The 20,250-nt window shown below is 39.0% G+C and overlaps 1 protein-coding gene across 5 annotated transcripts in view; it reads left to right on the forward strand.

Annotated features, from left to right (window-relative positions):
• AGBL1 (AGBL carboxypeptidase 1) overlaps positions 1 to 20,250 on the forward strand; it is a 945,533-nt gene that overhangs the window by 524,403 nt on the left and 400,880 nt on the right. The gene's annotated exons all lie outside the window — the stretch shown is intronic.

A 20,250-nucleotide genomic window follows, 5' to 3' on the forward strand; every position in this document is an offset into this window, starting at 1 on the left:
GAGGCACAGCTGAGTACACAATGGGAAAATAGAAACCGGACTAGCCAATTGATTCCGGCTTCTGTTTAACTACCAATATATGCCATGATGTCCTCACTAGTAAGTATTTGGTGAAAAATATGTAAACATATAAATAACCACTATTTAAGTATGTCCAAACCAACTTTTGGAAGTAGGTAATAATTAACTTCCCGTTGCTTTCTTTTCTCATCTTTCTTTTTCTTTCCTCTTCTTGCCCCAAATATTTGTACAGCATCTAGTATTATGCATAATTCTGGGCACATTGATCCTCTAGGAAAGGACTTCCTCACCATCAAGTTCCTATGTGTTGACAAAAAGAACATATGCAATTCAAAAAACCCGACATGGCACATGTGTGTTCCTAGATGTCCAATACATGTTGCCGCTGTCGTTTGTTGGGAGAAAATGAAGCAGGAGCGCTGAGGAACAAACCTCTTGAACACCAAACTGAGGAAGGAAGTGGCTTTTTATTTGGCAGGGCGCTGCAGGGGACTACAGCCTCATCCACTGAGCTCACTGAGCTGCAGGTTCTCTCCCTTTTTAAGGCCTACAACGCTCAAGGGGAAACTGAGGCAGAACTATGTCGTTGCCCATTTGTTGGATGTTCTACCTTGCAATCTTTTGGCTTCATTGATTTGCTAATTCATATGCAGCGTGAGCAGCGACCGGCAGGGGAGGGGGCTTGCAGGGACAAGACAAAGTCAACAGGCTGTTTGTTGGCAGAAGTGTTTTCAGGAGGGAGCCTGGTCCGTGGAGATGTGGGGGCGTGACCCAGTGCCAGGCTCTAGCACGGATAACAGTCATTTCAGCTCTTCCCAGGTTAACAGATAGCAGAGATGCTGGGAACTGAAAAAGGGAGTCATTTTCCCAACTCTTTGGTATTTTATTTTATTTTTTCTTTCTTCACCCTCCTTCCCATCTGGAAGTATAGGAAGAGGAGGTAAAATAGAAGGAGGCAAGGGGGTCTCCTCTCTCAAAGGGAAGTCATTGCTAACTTGTAGTGATCAGGAAACACTTTAAGAAAGTGTACAATTTAGATATATTACGAGGAGAAATACCTGGGGAGGCAGTTAGAGGTGGAGTTGGGGTAAATATTATGACTAAAGTCTAGCTATAGACTTCGTCAGTTTTGCTGGAACACCACGTTACTAGAGATTGTAAGTGTGAGTTAGCAGAAAGACTGGGAGACAATTTAAATATTGGGCAAGTTAGTTTGCCTCCCTGAGCATCTGGGAGAGATAATGAAAATGAGAGAAAATGAGAATGATAATGCTTACCTCCATTGAGATGCTATCGATAAGTGAAATAAGTGATGAAATAACATGCAGGGCATGAAGCATGGTGCCAGGCCCTTTTCTGCACCTCCAGTGTAATAGATCAAATCATGGAGGTCTTTGTGTGATGAATTTAGACATTTTTCTACTGGCTTCTGTTGATGAAAGATGATTTATAGGAAGTCTTTATATTAAATACTCATGCACTACTTTCAACCATCTTACAAGTGGCAGAAGGTGAGAAACTATGTACACTATTAAATTTCAATCTGATTATTTGAAATTTCTCTTAATTTGAGCAGAACTAGCATTTGTAGAAAGAAAGAGCACGCTAACAAATTTGTGATGGTTCAAAAGTGCTTAGCTATCACCCTGGGACTTTAGGGGGCTTACCTGCATTATTTGGGAAAACAACTTCACTATTAACCCAATATTATAGAGTTCTAAAGGAAGTAACTTGCTGCTTGTTGAGGTTCTAATTACACTTCACTCTGGTTTATTCATTAAAGGGAGTCTCTAGCAGGCCTCGGTGTAGCGAGATTTTGGTAGTGCATTTCTAAGTATTTTATGCATCAAAAAGTAATAAAGTACCTCTTAAAATATGATACAGTCTAATGTGACCAGTGACGTTAATAATCCGGAACCTCTCCCTTTGTTTTCCCTTATTTATTGACAGTCTCTCCATTTTCCTGGCCAGAACTCACGTGGAGTTCTCCACCCCGGAGCTTCCTTACCTTCCAGTGTTTTCTCTCCATGAAAGGAGGTTAAATGCACTCAGTGGCTCTTTCCCTGGTTAGCTAACATTGGAAGGGTCCGTTCTTCTACCTGAACGCTACCAAAAGGAATTCCACATCTCCACTGGAGGTTTGAAATGCAAATAACTAAGAATAGTTTTTACGTCAAAGATTTGGTTTCCCTACTCCCTTCCCTTAGGAAATTTGTGTTTTTTTCTTTGCTGTCACTTTTACCTGGTCCCCAGCCTTCCAACTTGCCTCAGCCATGCTGATTCTCTGGCCCTTAACTTATTTCTTTGGAAGATCGTCAGGTTTCTTTCGCGTTAAGTGTTGCTGCTTCCAAGACCCTCACCTTTCTCGTTTCTTGGTGTGATTCCTTTTGCTAATACACTCAGTGTCTACTTTGCCCCTTCCACTAAGCCTTCAGCAGCCTTTGCTCTGGTGTCCCAGAAGTATTTCATGAAGGGGAAGCTGACCTGGGACAATGTCAGCTGTTCAGGTGCCACGGGCTGGCTGCTGGCCTTCTGGCCAGTTGGCTTCCCAGATGCCATAAGAGCTCATTTCCTCCTGCTTCTTGACACAAGCTTTCCTCACTTCATGAGAGTTTCTGATTAGTATTCAGAAAGAGTTTTCTCTGATAGCATTAGTGGGAAATCAGACTGTTAGTTTACTTATACCCAGCCTCAGGGCAGAACCACTGTGCATGGGTAAAGCTATTGAGATGCAGAAAATACTCCATGTGTGTTTGTATGTACACATATTGACTGGAGGTGATGTTTAGAGTGGAAATCCATTGCCTCATGGGTTGGAAAGTGACTCACGGTGGGATGTAAAAGTGCCAGAGAAAGATTTGGTGTTATTGCTAATGGCGGTCACATTTTCAAACCCCTGGTTAATGGCTTTCCCTAGAAATGCTGTGTGTCCCCTAAGGATAATCACAGTGTCATTTATGTGTGGATTTGCTTGGTCCAAACTTAAGGTGGTGGCCTAAGCTCACTTCATAAGGAAGAGCACATCTCTCTTAAGTCTCCTACCTCTGAGACTGACAGAATGGGTCACTGGCCTGGGGAAGACCAGGACAGGGAATAGAGCAAGTGATTCTGGTGGGCCAGCAGCCATGGTGTCTTGGTGGGAAGCACCCTGGGTTGAGGGTTAGGGGAGCTAAGTTAGGGTGGCAACTCTTCGGCTTATTGAGAGTGCAGAGGTAAGATGCTCAACTTCTCTCAAACTCATCCTTAGGACTGTTGTAAGAGTTCAAATATACACATACACACTCGTGAGTGTATATAATTTATATGTATATATACTGTATTGTATATGTATGTATGTATGTGTGTATATATGTATGTATGTATAATGACAAAACATGATCAGCATAATAATCCAGGTTGGGTTAGATTCCCTTAATGTATTCTCATAGCATCCTATAGTTTTTGGTCACAGCACTTTCAAAACTATAATGAAACAATTAATAATGTAATGCCTCTAGACTGAGGTAATTATTAATATGACTCCTCTAGGTTAAATTCTGTGAGGGTACAGGGATTTTTTTCTTTACACTGAAAACAATGCAATGATGTCTGACACTTGGAAAGCACTTACTATATATTTTTGCAAGAATGAATGAATAGTAAACGTTAATGTTTCTTAAGTCTGAATAGAAATGAACTCTATTAGGGATTTTCTGTGACTTTGGCTAATGGACGTTGACACCTCTATTGGTTTGCTTTATTTTCATTCCAGATTAAGGAAGAGTCAATAATATCCTAGGTGCCCATTTAATTTTTAACAACTATCTAGCAAAATGAAAATATGAGTTCCATTTTATAGCTGTTGTAAGGTTTATTGCCGATGTAAAATGAGGAAAGTGAGGCAAGTATGAGAAAATGAGAAGCCAATTTATTCAGCTCCCGGGTGAGGTTCTGTGGTCCAGGAAGGGGCCATAGAAGTTGCGCCCAGCAGCTCAGATCATGGGGTTTTATAGGGATGGAAGGCGATTGATTGACTATTGGGGAAACAAAGCAAAGGCAATTTTATTGGCTGTCAGGAAGCAGAAAGTGTCTGGAGCTAGTGGTTATGGGTAGGCAGGCAGGACCCTGGCTTTGATTGACTGTTGGGGAAACAAAGGGAAGGTAATCTTATTGGCTGTCAGGAAGTAGGAAGTGCTTGGAGCTAGTGGTTATGGGTAGGCAGGCGGGACCTTGGGCTTTGATTGACTGTTGGGGAAACAAAGGGAAGGTAATCTTATTGGTGGTCAGGAAGTAGGAAGTGCTTGGAGCTAGTGGTTATGGGTAGGCAGGCTTTCGGGGGGCATCCAGAGCAGACTGCTACCAGGCAGGGTTTGATGGGGCTTCTTTAAAAAATTTTCATGCAGGGTTATCAACAGCGGGCTGGGTGTTGAATGCATAATTTAGTGCTGAATGTGGGCTTGGGTCTGGTATGTGGAGGCGGGTGCAGGGAAGCCGTGAGGCAAGACCAGCTAACGGGCTTGGGTGATGACGCAGTTACTAGGCGCGGAGAGAGATGGATGTGTGTGTTTGACCCTCTGCGAGGCAGCTGGCCTTACAGCTGTGACTCTTGCAGCCTTCTGGACCTCGGTTTCGGCCCGTGTTCCTCATTTATGGACCGACTCTTACTTTGACACATAGGTATCAGCAACACTCAGGATTGCTAATCTTACGTGGTCACATGGATACAGAAACAGCAGAGCCAGAGTCCCTTGGCTGATGGGTGTTTCTGGTATTTGGCCTATTACCCATTAATAACTTAGTACAGCTATTGCTCAACTTACAACCACGATTGGTTCCGACAGATCGGTCATAACACGATTTGGTCATAAGTTGAGTAGGCTATATGTACAATACTGTGAAATGATGCTATAAAAATCTTTAAGTCATATTTTATCATAATTTTTCATTATTGTTATATGTCATACTTTTCTTTGTTCATTTTGTGCCATTTGTATCATCTCTACACCATTTTGTTTCTTATTTTTACATTCATCAGGTTTAAGTAAAACATTGCATTACCAGTACAACTGGTTTAATATTTGCAAAACATACAAAATTACAAAATACAGGTGCATACAAAAATACAAAATGCAGGTGTAAAAAATACCATAGGAAACATTTTCCAAATTGCAAAACATATCAAAATATATAAACATGTATGAAACATTTTATTGGCAATTCCTCTTGGTAGACATCTTGGGAGGGGTTTGATGACCCAAGATACAAAACACAAATTGCTGTACCGAATCTGGGATAACAGTTGAAATGGTGCACGCGGAGATGGTAATGCTGCCCGAAGCTGGTCCGCACTGTCGTATGCCCAGCTGGGCAATGTTTGCGCTGCCAGACGCAGAGCAGTCGTGGCTGGGGATTATGGTCATAAAGTCGAATGGTTGTAAGTTCCATAGGTCGTAAGTCGATCAATACCTGTACCTGTTAGGCCACGTGTTTGGGGTTTGATTTAGGGAAAAAAATGTGGTCACAGAAACACTAAGGAGAACAATCCATGTTAGCAGGTAGAGATAAATCATAGAATGTTGGAACATTCTGGAGGAAAACTGTTTGGGATGCAGCACCAAGCATCATGCAGATTCAGTGGTAGTTTTAGTATCATTCCCTTCATATAACCAGGACGTGTGTTGGCTGTCTGTACTACACAGAGAGCAAAGGTGGATGTTCACCAGGACAGAAGTAAGCCATGCTCTTGTAATTAAGAAAAGTTTCTGTCTCATTAATTTCCTATTTGTTCCCCCCCACACACATACCCCTTTCCTAAAGAGCGTCATAGAAGGCCTGAAGATTTCTAGATTCTTGATCTTTTTCCAGAATTTACCTACCTGTTCCATGTTTCACTCCATCTGGCCTTGAATCTCCACTGAATGGCTATGTAGCTGTTACGCACTAATAAACAATGCAAGAATTGGTGTTACTTTGCTTACTAATGGATATTATATAAAGAGCCATTAATAAAAGAATCTCAGTGTCAGATTGATGGATGAGATGATTTGAAGCAGGGAGACTTTTGGCTTCCATAAGATAAGACTCTGCCAAAGGTGAGGACTCTGCAGGTAAAGGTGATGTAATGTAGACCTGCAGGTAGCTCTGATAGAACCTCATCTATGTGCCCAATATCAGGGTTTTCTTTTCTGTCTATAGGAACGGCTGGCTTCTTTGCAGAATTTCAGCAGCATGCTCCTATCTTCTGCTACCTGCCATGGCATCTTGAATTTCCAAGTCTCTTTCATTGACAATACATCCCAGTTTGTTTGTTTTCTTTTTTCCAACCGCAGGATCTAATCTGAACATTCCTCCTTATGTAAGAATGAGACAGCTAAACAAGGTTGGAGGCAAGCAGGTAGAAGGCAAGACTAATTGAAAAAGGTTTCATTAAAAAATAAAACATTTCTCCTCATTTGAACTGGATGAAGTCTGTTAACAGGTGTTCCCTTGAGCACTTGGTTATCAAAGTTGTGTGGGCCCATAGTAGGACCGTTTGCTCTGTTGCCATGGCAATTACAGTCTGACGGTGTTCAGGTCTGTTCCTATTTTTATTACTATTGTTATTACCTCCCTCCTCATGGACTTTGGGGTCCTCTCTACACAGATGCACACCCTGGGGAATCCCAAAGCCACAGGCACATTTGTAGCCTCGGCTTGTCAACTCTTGGATTGATGTGAATTTAGCATGTTCCCTTTATCTAGGAAGCAGAATTAAGATGTTTAGACTTACTCCCACAGGAAAGAGGTCTGAAGAAAAGGTCAGCTTTCCACTACAGGCAAGGAGCACAAAGGAGGGAGTGCAGTATCTTCATTTTCATCTACAGAAAAGATCTACATGGGCCAGTTGACTGGCGGCTTCCTGCCTGCCGCCGGGCAGAGGGACATATTCATTGCCAAACTGCTGGGGTCTAGACTTGAAGCTCTGGACTTCGATTATTGCTACAGCTATTCATAAATGTATTTATAAACAAACATACAAAGAAATACATTTACCCTTTAGAGCAATCAGAATGCTTTACATTCTTATTGGGTGGATGTTTGAAAATGTAACATATACACATAGCATCCTCCATTCAAATCTGCTTACACTTTGGTAGGTGACTTTTGCTCAGAAACAGAGCAAAGTTTCAGAAACAATCTTGTTTTCCCTTAAAGTTAATTGTATTACTAATCCAATATAGTCAATAATTTTGTTTCTGATTTTTTCAAGTTCAACTATTTTTAAATTAACCATTATTTTTTCATTTACTTATAGACTCAATATGAGTCTTATACGGCAATCTCATTGCTTTTAAGACCTGAGTTATGATTTTGTCTGCATTTGGTCAGGCCTCATTTACTGAACTGAATCTCAAGCTGTTATATTGCTTTTGGTCAGATATTATCTTTTAGATCATAACTGTAAATTCTAGCCATGCGTAAATCTGCAGACTCTAATGTACATTAGCCTCTCTTCCTGTTTATATTTGTTGTGTTCTGAGTCTGTCCTTCTCCAAAGTATTCAGCCAAGCAAAACTTGAAGGAAAATAATAATACTATCGATGAAGGAGAGATTTCGTGACTAAAAATGCTCAGAACTTGAATGCCTGCAGGAGCCAAGCAGGTAATGTAAATTCAGGGATTGAGAAAGTGTAAAACAGTATGTACTTAACTGCCTATGCTGCTATATCTACTTAGTTATTTCACCTTTAAAGCACTGCAGGGACAAGCAGAAAAAGATGTCTGTAGATACACACATCCTGAAGTCCAGCCTAATGTAGAGAAGCCGTTCTTCCTTCAGGCATTCAAGGCAAATCCCATTTTAGTGTATGTTTTACCTTCCTTCATAGGTATAAGATCCTTAGGGATTGACATAATTTCTTATTCCCTTGAATGATCCTTTAAATGCCCACCCTGGACTCTAAAATCACACCGTGTACCAAACCCCGTGCTAGAGATGCAGAAACACTCCATGCAGTCAAAAACCTGTGTATAACTTTTGGCTCCCCCAAAACTTTACTCATAGCATGCTATTGACCAGAAGCCTTAAATGCATTATGTTAAATGTATTATATACTGTGTTCTTATAATAAAAAATGTTACTGAGAAAACAAACAAAAAGAAATAAAGGCAGTCATTAGGGGGTGCCAGGCACATGAGTGACCCTTAGGAACTGGGACCATTTTTTTTTTTCCCCAACTCCTGAAACAGAGTCATGTACGTAGTAAGAGCTAATTCAATGGCCATTGAATTCCATTTCTGCTAACTGGACGGGTTAGTATCATTGTCTCCAGCAAATACTTATGAGAACCCTGTAATTCTTTATGAAGCCAAGGGAAGGAGAGGAAGGCAGCAAATCACACTGCCGTGTGTGTACCTATGCAACAATCTTGCATGTTCTTCACATGTACTCCAAAACCTAAAATGCAATTAAAAAAATATGGATCTCAGGAACAACAACAACACCACCAACAAAAAAAAAAAAAACGCACAAATTTACATGCAGTAAGAGGAAAATTACCAATTGTCATGGACCCTCATTGGTCAGTGAAATCCACTTAAAAGCTTTTTTTTGCTAGAGCAAGCAAACAGTCCCCAGATACACTGGAGGTAGGGAGCTGGGAGATGGTGCTAAGCATGGTGATCATGCTAAGCCTCATCCAAGGACAGGGCTCCATACCAGGTCACTCTGGTTGCTCTGAGAATGTCACATTACTTGCTTTTATGTTCCGCCCAATTGATCTGACTAATCAAATAAATCATTTTGGGGGCAATTTCTCTCTTTTCTGCTCTAAGCTCTGAATTTTCTTTCTTCAATTCAACTTCCACCTTCCAGATAAATTATGTATATTGGGAATACTAATCTTTTATCTTACCTTATTCAACAACTTCAATTATGTAGAGGAATAAAAGCTCTGGCTTCCCTTGAAAGTCAGTGCTGAATACTTGGCCTATCTGTGTTTTATCCACATCAAATGACCAGGTAAAATTGGAGAAAAATAAAGACTTCAGTTGGAAAAAAAAACAGAAGCAAAACTGAGCAAAGATGAATGGCATGATTATATCCATATAGAGGAGTGTGTGCACACACACACACATACACAGTTTGTGATCTGTACAGATTCTACTGTGCCTCTGTGTGTGATATTGCACATTGCATATGGAAAAAGTGTCTGAAAACATTCACTTTATGGAGCATTTATTCTGTGCCTCCATGCAAGGCGTCTGTACTTTATATCTCATTTAATCTTTATAGAAGCACTTAAGCAGTAGATAATATTTTCCCATTTTAAAGACAAGGACATTGAGCTTGAAGAGCTTATATAACTTGAAAGTGGTCATTTGGACAGAAAGTTGGAATTTAGATTCCAGAGAGCTGACTACCAAAATATTCCCTTTATACTGCTTAAAGTAGAGAGATCTTATTGGAGAGTGTATTTTGGAGCAGTGCTACTCAAACTATCTGGTCTATGAGCTGTTGACCCATTGGCAGCTGCACTGATTCAAGGGGCTTGTACTCAGGATCCCAGTGCCTCCTTCACTGACAAAATCAGCCGAACTAAAAACAGATGCTTAGTTACATGACTGATTTACAATCTGGCTTAGGCTTCTTATTTCACCACAAATAAAAGTTCACAACTATTTCACAGGCACATGCTAATCTGCAGACCACACTTTGAGAAGCCCTGGACTTGACTGTTAAGTCCTCTTACCTGGCAAAAACTACTAGCTATTCACTGTGTCAGTGAAGATGCCTGGTGGACCACTCTTCTGGCATATGGGAGACTGGGGAACATATGGAAGATTAGGGAGCTACAGCTTCATATTTATATTATTTCACCTTTTTGAAAATAGTTTTGATTTGTATCTTATCCCCATCATCTTCCAAGAAAACTGGATGCACTTGAATGAGCTGCTGTGGGGCTTGTAAATCCTAAGTAAAGATTAGGATTGTTATGCTGGTTTTCACTGCCGTGACTATACCAATTGCTAGTGTATTACAAGACTCCCACAGCTGTGGGTTAATGGCCCCTGCTCATGCCCACCAAGTGAATCCCCCACACACTACTTCACTATCCTATTCTTCCCCACACCTCTTCCATGATCCTCCAGGACCTTACTGAGATTCAGAAACTAAAGGGTTAAATGGAACTCAAGTGCCATTGCTGTGGCCAGCTTCTGTTCTAATTGGTCCTTGTCCGTTTCATTTGAGTTTCTCAAATTGATGTATGTAACCATGGGTTACAGCAGCACCTTTCTCCTTCTCCCAGTCTGTGGTCTCAGAAGGGAAGTTCAGAATTAGGTCTGAGAGAACCCATAGAGACCCAGGTTTTGAGAGATTACTCCTGCTAGTCACCACACAAGGTAGATGCAGGTAGGTTTCAGAAGCCAGGGTGTGTAGCTTAGGGAGCAAAGGGCCAGAGAAGATGAGTGCAGGGGACAGTGGTCACAACAGAGAAGGAGGGAGGCAGGCTGCTGTTGCTAGTACTGGGCTTGTGCGTGTTCTGAGATTTTTGGTGGAAGCGTGAGAAAAGAAAGAGGAAATATGGAAAGGTAAAACTTAAGGGGAATATAATTTATAAGAAAGGATGACCTCCGGATCTGCAAAAGTTCTTGGTAAACAAATACATGAAGTGTAAAGCCTCTATTGAAATGGACATTTTAATCGGGTCAGGGGACTATTTCGGTCACTCTGCCTTTACTGGTACTTAACTATATAGCATTTTAAATGTAGTTTATGCATCTACAAAACAGAGAGTTTGTCTTGATCAGACTCTAGGCTATTTAATCATAGTCTCTGTTTCACATTTACCCTCTATATGCATGCTCTAGAAAGACATGGAAATGTAATCAATCACACAGGGTCTAGCTGTCTGCTGTGGCCATTTATGGTGTAGGGACAACTTCACCAATGAAAGACCCAAAGGAAGGTCCAGCATAGAAATGAAGGACACGTTTGAAGTCTGGCCCACACCTTCATTCGTGCTGTGCCAGTGAATACATGGCCTTTTTGCAGTTACTAAGGAAACAATTGTCAGTAATGGATTAGAAACTTGGGCTGAAAGGACACGCACAGAGGGGGCTTTGTACGGAGGAGCCCATCAGATGAAATCTGGCAGAGACACCAACATGCTTAGTGATTGATCCAGTCCTCAGCTTGAAAGCATTAGAGTCCATTTGATGGGGTCGATAAGTGGAGAAGCCACAGAGCCCATCCACCAGCCCTCATGCTTTCTTCTCTCCTACCTATTAGAGTTCACAGATCTGCATGGCCAGATGGACTCAGTTTTAACTTCTCTGCTGGGCGCTTGTCAAGGCAGGGGATATACACACTTAATTCAAGTTCAGATGCTCTCCAAACCTGTTTAAAACTCCCAAAGTCACTCTTTCAACTCATGCTGGCTCTTTGTAAAGGTTCTGAGAATGTTTGGAGGGACAATACTAGGGAAATAGATGTCTGATTGCTATATCGTCACTGACTTTTCACAGGTGTTTACCGCCTCTGCCAAATAGACACAAGCCTAGTGACCCAAAAAAAGTTCCTGGGAAGGAAAAAGTAAGGAAGCTAAGAAACGAGATAGGCCTAACCAGCTCCTCCCCTTGCCTTTTGTTATTATGAATATTTAAATTAAAATACTAAATTTAAACTTAAGGATTTATAAAAGTTAATTTTAAATTTAATTTTATTTATACATTTAAAATCACATATAAAATAACATCTTAATTCAGATATGCTTTTTTCAGGCTTATATACATTACCTAAGGAAAGAATGAGTGGCAAAAAAAAAAATTACATAGTTTGTGGAATTCGAAAAATAAGGAAAACGCACAAAGAAAATATTTAAATCATGCATTTCTAACCAGTTAACATTTTTGTGCCCATATGTCATTTAAAAAATTTAGAGTAAAATTGGGATCATGAAGGATGCAGCATACTATAGTCCGTTGTACTTTAACATCATATTATGATTATTTCCCTATGCCGTTGCCAGTTTGAAACACGTTATGATGTCATTATTTCCACGGTATGAATTCTCTCAAGTTTATTTGAGTAGTAATAGAGTGGTGCACTTTGCGGGTTTTCTCTGTTGCTCATCTTATGATTCTTTCCTTAATGTTAATTTCTGAAATTTGTATTGCTAACTCTAAGAGTTCAAACACTTTTAAAACTTTTGAAATACATTTCCGAATTTTCCTCAGAAAGACTGCAGTGGTATGTAATTTTGCCAGTGACAGAACATAACAGCGACTGTGTCCAGTCCATTTCCAGCAGACCATTATAACTTGGGGGCTGACGGTAAGCCTGAGATGAGAAGGGAATCGTAGTATTGCATTGTTACATTAATCTCCATTTTATATCAAAGCAAATTAACATTTTTTTCTCTATTCTGTTTATTTTGTTGTTTCCATTTTAGTTTAGTTTGTGGTATTTCAGGCTATTGAGATATATTCAAATTTTATATATGCAATCATTACTATTTTCCTTTATAATTTCTTCCTTTGAAGATACGCGTTGAGAAAACTTGTCCTGGCTTGGAGATGATAAAACATTAATATATTCTATTCCTTTTTATTGTTAAATTTAACTCTTTAATCAAAAATTTTTTTTATATTTGGGGTAAGATTTTTCCCTCAAATATTAACCAACTGCTTTTGAGTTTTTACCTTTATCGTAGTCCTTTTCCAGGTGCCTGAAGGGCTCCTTTGTCAAATACGAACCTTTATTCAGCCCCAGATTTTTGTGCTTTCTGTATTCTTCCTTTGATCTGCCTGCCATGTTTTTTTTTTTTTTTAATCAATACCAAAACATTTAATCATCATTGCCTACAAGAGCTTTTTCTTATCTGTGTGGGAAAACCCTTGTGAATAGTTTTTAATTTTTATTCTGGGACATTCTTGCCATGCATTCTTCCAGAAGGGAATTTGTTTTCCAAGTGTGAAAATCCCCAGTGGTGTTTTGATTTCGTGTGCTTTGATAGACTAATAGGAGGAGAATCGATGTCGATGTCGAGTGGTCGTGGGCCTTGCTTTCCCAGAACTTATTTACATGTTCTTTGCTGTCTCTGGGTTCTAGGAATTATAACATAACACTTGGGATATGTATTATTAATTTCATTCTCAGATATTTCATAGTTCTGTTGCTATTGTGAATGGAATTTTTATTCTACTTAATAATTTATTTTGCTAGTTTATACAAAGAAAATTGATTTTTGTATATTTAATTTGTAACCTGTCTATTTACTCAATTGTTGCCTTATATCTGATAAATTCTTTCAGTTGATTTCTTTGGTTTGTTTTAGGATATAATCAGTCTTCAAATAATAATAGTATGATTCTTTCTTTCTAATATGTATGACTTATTTTCTTCTTATCTTATTGAATTGTTTGGGTCATGCCAAATAATAGTGGTGAAAGCAGGCCCTAGTTTTGGCGATGGTTTTAACAAGGATTGTGTTAATGTCAAGTATGATTTTGACAATTGGTTTTACATAAGCATTTGGGGCTGTTATTGATCATAATAAGTACTTACATAATATGTAATAGGCCAACCACTGATCTTAATTTATGTATTAATTCACTGAATTATCTCAGCAGCTCCATGAGTTAGATATAATTATGCTATTGCAATTATTATTTCCATTACATAGATGAGAAAACCAAGGCACTGAGAAGTCAAAGGGTTTCCCCAAGACACTGCAGTTAGAAGTGGAAGCACGAGGACTAGAAGCCCAACTTGGGACTTATATGGTTTCTTGGGGCCTGTGTTTATACCCACCATGCCAGGCTGTCTTCTCAGGTTTACAGATAGTCCTGGTGGGCTCATATGAGATGACTTGTATCAGACATCGATGCATCCATCTAGAAGTTCCTGCTATTTTCTTCTGTTCTCTGCCCTTTATCTTGATATGTTATGTATATTAATATCTATATTAGCATATTTCCTAATAATACCATCATCATGCCATTCTTAAAAAATACTCTCTGGATCATTTATTTTTTATATATTAATTTTTTATTTCTGAACATAAATTACTTTTTCTTGAATTTAGATATCTATCATCTCTCTATCTATAAATTTGGCTTGCTGCCCTGTTTATGTGTTAAAATTACAATAATAAGGTTTTGGTATTAGGATTATGTTAATATTTTAAAAGAAATTATGAAGCTTGTTTATGATGTGGTTTGCATTCAATGCTTCTCCTTCTCTCGGTTTGTCTTCCTGAGGCTCTTAGCCATATCCTTTTTGAGGTGCAGTACTTTCTCTTCAAAATTATATATATCTTGCTCACTGTCTTAGATATTAGTATAATGAATAATTATTAGACTGTTTAATTTTAGTAATTTATAGGGATCTCAATCTTTTTTCCTTTCTTTAATTATATTCCAAATACTTGGAGATCCTATTTGATATGTAAACCCAGATATCTTTTGGACCGTAAGTGAGCACTCTCTTCTTTCTCTTCATCCTCTTTCTCTTCCTTTTCCTTCATCTTGGCTTCTGCTGTTACTACCATACTATCTGAGTCTGAAATTCCAAGTGGGAGCATAGCACTTTCCACTAATCTCTTCTACAACTCCTGTTACTATAGTTAGCTCATCATTTTTTATCAAATCTGTTGTCTTAGTCAGTTTTGCGTTGCTATAAAGGAATACCCGAGAGTGGGTAATTTATAAAGAAAAGAGGTTTATTTGGCTTACAGTTCTGCATGCCGTATAAGTATGGCCACAGCATCAGCTCAGCTTCTAGTGAGGCCTCAGAGAGCTTTTTCTCATGGCAGAGGTGAAGGGGGAGCAGGTGAGAACAGGAGCAAGAGAGAGGAGCAGGTGCCAGGCACCTTTAAACAGCCAGCTCTTGCATGAACTATTCACTCATCCCCATGGGGAGAGCACCAAGCCATCCATGAGGGATCCACCTCCATGACCCAAACACCTCCCACCAGGCCCCACCCCCAATGCTGGGGATCACATTTCAACATGAGATTAGGAGGAGACAAATAACCAAATCACATCATCTACCCTTGAGATAGTGGAAAATTTGTTGAAGATGTCTTCTCTGTAATATTTTATTTTCTACATTGAACAATCTAACTCACAATTTTTGGATTTTAATTTAGAAATTGTATTTTTCTTTTCTTTTTTTTTTTGAGACAGAGTCTTGGTCTGTCAACAAGCTGGAGTGCAATGGCACGATCTTGGCTTATTGCAACCTGTGCCTCATTGGGTTCAAATGATTCCCCTGCCTCAGCCTCCCAAGTAGCTGGGACTACAGGTGCATGCCACCATGCCCGGCTAGCTTGAGACGGGGTTTCACCATATTGGCTGAGATGATCTAGATCTCCTGACCCATGATCCATTCACCTCAGCCTTCCAAAGTGTTGGGATTACAGGTGTGAGCCACTCCGCCCAGCCTAGAAATTGTATTTTTCATCTCAATAGTGCAGTCACTTGTAATTTCTTATTGTTTCATTTTTGTGCCTTTTAATGTACTCTAACCAATGCAATATACTCGTTTCTTTCAGGAAATAAAAACAAATTTCCCAGATTTTTCCCATTTTTGGCAGTAAACCTGTTTTATAAAAAGACTTTTGCTTGGTATCTTCAGAGTGGCCCCCTTTTATCTGCAATATTTCTTCATAGATTTAACATCTTTCCTCTGTGCATGTTTACAAAGGATATTTGTTTAGTGATGCTCTGTTTTATAAAAAGTGATTGCCAGAGGTGGTTGTAAGACTCTGGGGGCAGATACTAAACCCTATTCACTTATGACTTGGGTTTTGTGACAAAGACAGAGGCCCACGCAAGGTCTGATTCGCCACCATCACACAAAGCTAGGACCTCCAGAGATGACAACTGTGGTCACTGAATTAGTAAAGCCCACATCTGCAAAGGGACAATGTGGGCATATTTGACTTTTTTGGCCATGACTTTGGGTAGAGCAGTAAAAAAAAGGGCAAAGTCTTCATTCATGATTTCTAAACACAGCCCTATTTTCAAGCAGATTTGGAATCACAATTCAAAATGTACCTGTAGCCCAAAAGCCCTTAAGCCAAAAATGCTATCTTCTATAGTGGTCCCTGATTGATAGTGTCCTCAAATACGTAGGGGAGAAAAATAATAGTTCCAACGGGAGAAAAGAGCACTAAAACCAATCTACAAAAACAGACTTTAATGTTCAAAATAAAGTTTAGAATTTTAAAAATTATGAAATAACTTAGCAAACAGGCCTGTACTATTGACACTCAACAGAAAATCAAACTAATGAATGATGCCCAGATACACTGCATAGGCAGGAATAATCCGGTATGGTAATATAAAATAACCATGTTTATACGTTTTTCAGAAATGGTTTTGAGATGAATAAGTTTACAAGCAGATTCAATCTAGTTGGAGAAAGAATTATTAATATGGAACAAAAATGTGAAAAAATCAGAATACTACAGTTAAACAAAGAAATAGAAAATAAGAAAGTAAGGTGAAGAGATGTGGAGGACAGAGGGAAAGCAGAACACGTACATTGAATATTAACTTATCTCTGATTTCCTTGACAGAGATAAAGGAGAGGCAATATTCAAAAAGATCATGGATGACATTTTCCTAGAATTATTGAAACATACTAATTATCCTGTCAATAAATTCCAAATAAAAGAAATGAAAATAAATTTAAATCTACTTCAGAAAATCCAAGATAAAGAGAAGATCTTAAAAACTGCTAACCTCAGTTCCACCATTCATTCGTAGGCATATATAACTTTTAAAACATTTTTTTCAAGTAGCAATAATTTCTTAAAGTTTTCTTTAAAATGTCTTAAATATGTGGATATTTTTCTTGACGAGATTATAGATCCCTTTCTTCTGCAAATACTTATGTTTCTTTGGCAAACTATGGCAATGAAGTCTGAAAGAAGTGAGTGTGGAAGGGAGTGGGGTCTGAGGATCGTCACCTTTGCTTTCATTGCCAAACCTTTGGTATAAATTGTATGACTGCATGCTTTGTACCTTAATTTCATTCAACTTTATTTAAATCATGAGCATTTTTCATATTGCTAAATGGTTATTATAATTATAATTTTAATAGCTTCCTTATAGTCCATCAGATTTATTCCATGACAATTTCCTTCATCATTCCTCCCTTATTAGACACTTACGCTTTTATTTCCCTCAAATTTGCATCATTATATGTAATACAGTCATCATAGACATTTGTATGCCTATAGCTTCTCTTTTATTTTGGTTCAGTTTTAGGAAGGGTTCTCTGAAGTGACGTTACTATGTCAGATGTTACAGAGCCACTGCCCTGAAGCTGTCAATAAATTTACACTTCCCCCAGCCAGGTGTTTTCATATGTACCAGTTTCAGCATGAGGGTTACCACAAAGTATTATAAGTTTAGAATACAGGCCGAGTGCTGTGGCTCACACTTGTCATCTCAACATTTTGGGAGGCTCAGCCAGGTGAATCACCTGAGGTCAGGATTTTGAGACCAGCCTGGCCAGTATGTTAAAACACTGTCTCCACTTCAATTACAAATATTAGCTGGGCATGGTGGCAGTCATCCGTAATCCCAGCTACTCAGGAGGCTGAGGCAGGAGAATTCTTTGAACGCAGGAGGCAGAGTTTGCAGGGAGCCGAGATAGTGCCACTGCACTCCAGCCTGGTCAAGGAGAGTGAAACTCCAACTCAATACACACACACACACACACACACACACACACACACACAGAGAGAGAGAGAGAGAGAGAGAGAGAGAGAGAGAGAGAGAGAGAGAGAGAGACTATCAATATGCAGAGTGTAGAAGGCATTTTTATTTAAATAATGAAATGGAACATTTTCCCACATTTGCTTATTAATTTTTTTCTCTTTTGCTCACCAATTACCAGTACTTAGGCTATTTAAACATCTTTTTTGGACCTGATGTTTGTCTTACAGATATCTAACATAGATATTCTTCTTTTGTGGTGAGTTATCAAGAAAAGCTGTTGAAAAACACATAGAGGGTTGTGCTGGTAAGCTTTGCTTACTAATACTATGCATAGGTAGGGACCTGTGTTCCCTAGCAGCACTGGTTTTAGAATACCAGGGTGTTAGCCACTGTCGGCTTGCTTGACACTCATTTCTAACCCTCTTCTCTCTTCTCTGCCTCTTTTAAAGAGGTTGAACTGGCTGGAACGTTCAGTGACCAGCCCATGGCAAAGCTGGAGGTGGTTTTATGATAAAACCTGGCCAATAAAATATAAGCAGGAGTGTGCTGCTGCCTTTTCCTCACATTTTCTCTTTCTTTTTTCTCAGCTGAATGATGTGCTCACTGGAGCCATAGCAGGCAGCATGTAATCAGACTGAAAAAAAAAAAAGAAAAAGAAAAGAAAAAGCCAGGAGAATGGCAGATAGCGTGGCCTTCATTTTATTAAATTGCTGAAATAATGCCATGAACCTTCTACCTTTCCCTCAAATTTGTTTTTGTGCAAAATAAAACCTTATTTAAGTCGCTATAGTCAGACTTTGTGTTACTTTCCAACTGAGACCTCTGAGCTGGGTGGGAAGGGAGTTGGATCTTTTTATTTTATTTTATTTTATTTTATTTTATTTTATTTTATTGTGTTTTAGGTTTTGGGGTCCATGTGAAGAACATGCAGGATTGTTGCATAGGTGCATACATGGCAATGTGGCTTGCTGCCTTCCGCCGGAGTCCTACTCTCATTTCCCTTCTCACTGGGACCTTCACTTTCTTCCAACCAAGCCAGCCGTTCTAGAATTTTATAAAAGTAACCTAGGAAAAGGGGTGGGGAGAGAATCAGACCTCAGAGCTTTAGAAAAGAGACTCAGATTTCTCTCTAAAAAGTGGTATTTTCTATTGACTAAAGAAAAAAACAACTTGTTCAACATCTGTCTTTCCCTTCTGACTGCTGTTGCTTAAGGAGGAGCTGCCTTCCCTCAACTCTGAAGTAATGTCTCCTTTCTTTAGGAAAACAGATTTCAAAACATGCAGCAAATCAAGTTTTCAAACAGCTGAAATAAACTTAAGGATTTTCTACCTTTTTCATGATTTTAGCCAGGAATTCTTTTGTGAGGCTTATGATTTTCCAATTTGGAAATTTGTTTCTCCTTGGGGTGCTTATGAGCAATCTTTTTAAATTCTTATTGTCCCATTCCCATCCTCCATAATCAATCACTATTATTTGGATGTGAAAAATCTATTTTTAAAAAATGATCCACTATTGATTATTTTTTATTTAGGTCAAATATACTTTATAAACAGGAAGATCTCAAGACCACCCTGAATTCTATCATATTAAACATCTTTATAGGAAAAGAGACAGATAAATTGAGTGAATATTGATCAATACTGTGGGGATTTTGAAACATTACTTGGTACCAGATGCTTAGGTATGGAGGGGAGAATTATGGTTCTATTTTACGGAAGAGAAAATTAAGGCAAATAAAGTTTACTGAGCCCAAGACCACACAATTAGAAACTAATGAAACCAGGATTCATGCTTAATTCTGATCTAACTTCAAAAACCATGCACTTTCTGTCTCACCACAATGGTGTCTCTCTAGTAGCTATGCGGCATTTTATGTTGAGTAGTCAAGCTTGAATTTACTTATTAGCCTCTGGTACTTACTAGCTGCTAGGCCTTGGATAAGTCACTTGTATTCACGAGTCTGGATCCCCTTATCTGTGGAATGAACAGTCTATACCTCACAGGGCTTTGGTAATGATCCACTGAGTTAACGCAAATGAAAGAGCTCCAAATGGCACCTGTCATGCAGTACGTGATTAAGTTTTGTCAGTTATTATTATTATCTGTTTCTTCATGAATTATACTATAGAATACATGTTATGACTTTGTTTTATGCATATCTGAGTACAGCTGAAGAGGGCATTCTAACTGAATGCTGTTTTTTTTTTTTTCTTTAAAGTTTCAGTGTTTAGTATTTATATATGAAAGATTTTCCCTACTCTTCACCATTGGCTGATAAATTCAGGGGAAGGAAAAGGTATCTCTTAGTAAGGATGGTTTATGAACTTTTGTTTCAGCAGTAAAACCCTTTTTAAAAATACAGATAAAGCATTGCTGCTTTGACCATGGTGTGGGAAGGGGACAGACTCCTGGATCTCCATATACTCCCTTTCCCTTTATAACTCCTACCAGCTCATTATTGTCATAGGGGTACTTCTGGGGAGCCCTGGATGTCAACATCACACAAACAGAACCACCAATCCACAATGCAC

This window comes from Saimiri boliviensis, chromosome 5 (assembly GCF_048565385.1).
Source record: "Saimiri boliviensis isolate mSaiBol1 chromosome 5, mSaiBol1.pri, whole genome shotgun sequence".
NCBI lineage: Eukaryota > Metazoa > Chordata > Mammalia > Primates > Cebidae > Saimiri > Saimiri boliviensis.